The 5,736-nt window shown below is 42.1% G+C and overlaps 1 non-coding gene across 1 annotated transcript; it reads right to left on the bottom strand.

Moving 5' to 3' along the window:
* Window positions 1–3,858: 3,858 nt before the first annotated feature.
* LOC120296881 lies at window positions 3,859–4,020 on the bottom strand. The gene has a single exon (XR_005553605.1). It is a non-coding gene; the product is annotated as a U1 spliceosomal RNA (small nuclear RNA).
* Between the last annotated feature and the right edge of the window lie 1,716 nt (window positions 4,021–5,736).

Raw genomic sequence — 5,736 nt, 5'->3', positions numbered from 1 at the left:
GTGAACTTATGGCATGTGTGCCAGAGATGGCATTCAGAGCCCTCTCTGTGGGCACGCACGCCATTGCCCCAGCCCCGCCACCCTGTTGCTCCCTCCTCACTAGCAGCCCTCCAGGAGGAGAGTCACCCCGGGCTGTGCCCCGGGCACAGCCAAGCACATGGCAGCTGGGCAGTGGGGACAAGACTCCACCCTTGGGCCCCATCACATGCAAATGATGCTGCAGGGAACGGACAGAGGGCGCGGCTGCCATGACGCTGGTGGGCCACCTGGGCGATCTGCTGTGGTGTGCCGTGGAGGCGGTGGGTGTGCCTGTGGGCAGGAGAGGACTAGATCTCTCTAGTCCATCCTCTTAATTGCTGTACTGCTTCAGCTCAAAATCATTCCTATTAGGAAAAGAGAGGAAAAATAGTAATTGGAACGTCCCCTTGAAAACCCTAGCTTTATCCATCAACAGAGAATTTTATATTTGTAATCATTTGCGATGTAGCCTGATGTAACTTCTTTATCACTTAACAGCACTAGATAAAAAGCAGAAGGAATGATTAATGGGCTTAGCTGAGCATCTGTTTAGTAGAGAAATGATAAGAGCGCTAGGAAAACAAAACAGGTAGCCAGAACCTTACGTGATAACTGAATCAATTTCTCCAACTGTGCAAGAACAGATCCATCTGGTTAAGAGCAGGGCTTTTTTTGTCATAGAACACCCAGAATGGAGTTCCAGCACCTTTTTTGGATGGAACCTTGTAGGGTAGGCAAGATGGGTTGTATGACGTGTGTGAGTTCCGGCACCTTTTTTTTTTTTTAACAAAAAAAAAACAAAAACCACTGGTTAAGAGAAATGACAGTTCTTCTCCTCCAAAAGACCTGAAGGAGGATATTGAATCAAGATATTGAGAAGAAATATGAGCCTAGGTTTCTACAGAGATGGAGAGATGTGTTTCAGATGATTCTAGAGATCTGGAATCAGGTTTTTAAAAATTTGAGAAAAGCAACTTTCCCTGAATAGACTATTTTATATATACATAAACATGGAAGGCAGGTAGCATCTGCTTGAGTTTCTTTCCTTTAAAGGAGAAGGGGGGGGGAAACTAACATTCTTTTCTTGTGCTTCAGCTTTTGCAGATGCAATTTGTTGCTTCCAAAATCTTCACAAATGAAAGATAATTCTAGAATATTTGAAGGATTGACTTTGCTGCATGCTGAGCATTTGAAAACCTTCTCGGATCATAGTTCCTGTTAATTAAAAACAAGTCCTATAAAAAACGTGAAAGCCGCCATTTTGCAGATCGGGAATTGCAGATTTGCAAAATGGTGGCTTTCGTGTTTTTCACTGGAGAACAAGTCTTTTTGTCATTTATTTCCACCAGTGTTAGAAAACAGATGTGCCAAATCTTCAAGAGGCTCACACACCTGATTTGCTATTTAATCTCCCCCTAAATCTCCCCAAATATGTCAATCCTTCAAGGTAGGCCAGGTCAGGAAATTCTTAATCTATTTAATATATATATTCTAATAATCACCCATTTTTCTCTTACTTCTAAATCTTAATCCTTAAATCAATCCATAATTCTACAGTGCCTTTAAAACAAATTTTTGATAGGCTAAGTGAGAGTGGAACCAGTTTGCGTTTGTTTGTAATGTTCCTCTTCTTTTCCCAGGTTAAAATCATATTTTGCTAACTGCTGTACAGATAGTCCTTCACTTACGACTATAATGGAGCTTACCCATCTTGGTCATAAATGGAGGCCAGTTGCCAAGAGCCTGAAATGTGGTCATGTGTCTCCAAGGAGTGGGGGGTGGGGGGGAAGGTCAGCCATCAGAACTTCAGAACTAAGTCACAAGTACTCCTGGGTAGGTCTATCATAACTTAAAATGGCCACTAAGTGAGCAGTCATAAGTCAAGAACTGTCACATGGCTCATACTTATTCAGTAATGGTTTTATTTTTGTTTGTCTTTGCAGAAGTTTCTTCTAGAACATCGGTTCAGGCAACCAAATCAGCATGCAGGCTCTCGTGGGACTCTTCTCTTTCTCATTGCTTCTTGCTACAGGTGAGAACAGATGCGCATAGATGCCCAGGTGGAAAGGTTGAACTCCATGGGATGAAACCACATTGTAACTGCTAACCTTTTGGTGGGGAAAAGCTATAATTGCCTCAACATGAAACCAGCCAGGTGGATACAGAAAAAAAGTTGGACCTAGAAGGGATTCAGGTTGTGGCATTTTATTAATGAAATCGTAGATCTATTCTGCCTATCATCCTTCAACGTTAGGCTTCCATGGATGGTTTCGCTCCAAGTGAAAAATTGCATTAAGTGCTCAGTGGCACCATCCAACCCATTCCGATGGGCACTGAGTTATTAATTGTAGAAATTTATAAGGCTGACCAACTCCATTCAAATGCCAGAAGAAAAACATCCATTAGAAGATGACCAAGCTTGTAGGACTCAACACTCACATTAATCCAATGCCTGGGGAAAGACACAGCTTTTTAGAATTGGGGTTATGATCAGGAATGAAAGCTCTTTCTTTCTTTCTTTCTTTCTTTCTTTCTTTCTTTCTTTCTTTCTTTCTTTCTTTCTTTCTTTCTCTTTCTTTTTTCTTTCCTTCCCTCCCTTCCCTCCCTCTTTCTTTCTTTTTTTTTGTATAAAATTTTTATTTTCGATTTTACATTACATCATAAAAAATACTTCAGATAAAGAGTAAAATAAATTTATACACACAACTTTCGGTATTGCTCACCCATTTCCCCCCAAACTGCATCCACCCTCTAACCTCTTCTCTCACTTCCCTCTTTCCCTCTTCTTCCTCACTCTCCCCCTCTCCTCCTTCTCCTCAACCTTCCTACTTACTTCTCCCCTTCCTCCTATCTTTCCTCCCTCTTTCTTTCTTTCTTTCTTTCTTTCTTTCTTTCTTTCTTTCTTTCTTTCTTTCTTTCTTTCTTTCTTTCTTTCTTTCTTTCTTCTCCTCCTCCTCCTCCTCCTCCCCTTCATTGCTGTTGTTATATTATGGTCAGTTGCCCAGTCAGCCAGATGTATAGATTGGATTTGGCATTTTTGAATTATTTGTATATAGCAAAAAAAGGGATGTTCGAGAGAGCAGGGTCTGCAACAGAGAAGATCCTAAATGCTTTCTAGGCTCCATCAGGTGACACTGCTTAATGGGTGGGACCCAGAGCATCATGGTTCTGCCTAGTGATACAGGCCAGATTCGATCCTTTTGCTAAGCCTTCTCACTAGGAAAACCTTCTACTGAGTTGCTTCTTGAAACCCAGAAGCAAGAGAAGGTTTCATTTCCTTCCAGAGGGACATTTTTGTCCTTCCTGTTTTCAAGATGCAAAAGGCTTCTTGGCTAATATTGAGCCACTAGCAAACCATCCCCAGAATATTCATTGATATCCTGTAGAAGAAACTCAGTGTCATGTGGCTTTATTTATTTATTATTCCATTTATCTACCCAGCCATATATATATATATATATATATATGCTCATTGCTGCTCGAAGCACGAAGCTGAAAACACCAGCCTGAAGATGATGAATGGGACTTCGTCGAAACGTCGCCAAGACACTTCCAATTTTACGCGGGAGAAAACCCGAACAACCAAAGACCTACATACAAACACCCGCGAAAACCTCAGAAATATATATATATATATATATATATATACATATATATATATATATATGTAGGTCTTTGGTTGTTCGGGTTTTCTCCCGCGTAAAATTGGAAGTGCCTTGGCAACGTTTCGATGAAGTCCCATTCGTCATCTTCAGGCTGGTATTTTCAGCTGCAATCTTCAATCTCCGGGAAGAGTATACTCCAGTTATTTATTGTTAAAACAACATTTAAAACAATAAAACAGTTATATACAAGATTAAAACAACTTACCACAAATTATGCAGTCGAGTTTCCCGCATTTGGGGAAATCGCAGGGGTCAGCACACCCGGAGTGCAATGGATGAGCCTCACCCTGGGAAAACCTCCTTCGTGATCAAGGTGTCTCCCTTGCCATGCGGGAAACTCGACTGCATAATTTGTGGTAAGTTGTTTTAATCTTGTATATAACTGTTTTTATTGTTTTAAATGTTGTTTTAACAATAAATAACTGGAGTATACTTTTACCGGAGATCGAAGATTGCATCATTGAAAAAATATGCCCGGGATTCGTATTTTTATAACCATTAAGGATATATATATATATATATATATATATGTTTTCTGAGGTTTTCGCGGGTATTTGTATGTAGGTCTTTGGTTGTTCGGGTTTTCTCCCACGTAAAATTGGAAGTGTCTTGGCGACGTTTCGACAAAGTCACATTCGTCATCTTCAGGCTGGTGCTTTCAGCTTCGTGCCTCGAGCAGCAATGTGTGGTCGTAGCTGTTTCTTCCTTTTAACTGCCAGTGGGGGTATGAACTGATTGGATGGGAGCTTGGCTGTGTTCTGATTGGGTGGAGGTGTGTTCTGATTGGTTAGGGGCGTGGCTGTGCTCTGATTGGCTGGGGGGTTGGCTGTGCTCTGATTGGCTGGGGGGTTGGCTGTGCTCTGATCGTCGAAACGTCGCCAAGACACTTCCAATTTTACGTGGGAGAAAACCCGAACAACCAAAGACCTACATACAAATACCCGCGAAAACCTCAGAAAACAAATATTGAACCTCTACGGGGAGTAAATCCACCATCTGACCAGGACCTATGAAAAACTTGAAGTCCAAAGAGCTTCCATTTTATGCGACCTCGCATTCCTACGCACCTGCCGAGATCAAAATCTAATCCCCACATGTTTCCAACTGAAATTCCACTCCAACTCTGCAGCCACCAAACGGATCCTGAAAAGAACAGAATTGGCCCTAATCAGAAATGAACTTCACACAAAACGATTCCTCCTAGACCGAATTAACAAAGATCTCCTCACAATCCACTCAAAACTCAGCAACAAGATCCACCCCGCACTTATGAGGACAATCCAAACAATTCGCCATCTGGAGAGCCGAAACACAAACCACCCTCAAGACAAACACACACACCAACAAACTCTGAAGACTACAAGAACGCCAGAAACAAAACCCTCCTCCCTCACAGCCACACATGAAACAAACAGTGCATAACATCTCAGATAGGATCCTCACCAAAGCCGAAACCAATGTCCTTTCCAAAGGATTCAACTTTGCAGTCGCTCCCAAACACATCACCACTGAAACCATTATATGTGGAGTTGAAACCAGCCTGACTAAAATCAACCCCGACGACGCCAACAGAATCAGACTCGAAATCACCAACATCCTCTGCACCAGCAAGCCACCAAAAAGCAACTTACCCAAAGAGGAACAGACAGCACTACGTAACCTTAAAGAAGACACCAGCATAATAATCCTACCAGCAGACAAGGGCAACGCCACGGTGGTTATGAACACATCTGACTACCAAACCAAATTAACCAACCTACTCCAAGACTCCACATACAAACCCCTAAATACAGACCCCACCACCTACCTGGAAAAAACCACCAGATCCAAAATAAAAGCCTCCCCCATTAGCGAAGAGATCCAGCAAAGAATCATTCCCAGAGAGAAATCATCCAGATGCCCCAAATTCTATGGTCTCCCCAAGATACACAAAGAAGGAACCCCACTCAGACCTATAGTCAGTTCCATAGGCTCACCTCTACAAAACCTAGCCAAATTTCTCGCCAAACAATTACAGCCCTATGCAGAATCCATCACCTCACACGTAAAAAAC

The sequence above is a fragment of the Crotalus tigris genome, unplaced genomic scaffold (genome assembly GCF_016545835.1).
Source record: "Crotalus tigris isolate CLP2741 ecotype Arizona unplaced genomic scaffold, ASM1654583v1 scf7180000021652.16085, whole genome shotgun sequence".
In the NCBI taxonomy this organism is placed as follows: Eukaryota; Metazoa; Chordata; class Lepidosauria; order Squamata; family Viperidae; genus Crotalus; species Crotalus tigris.
This window is presented reverse-complemented; position numbering and strand designations above follow the sequence as displayed.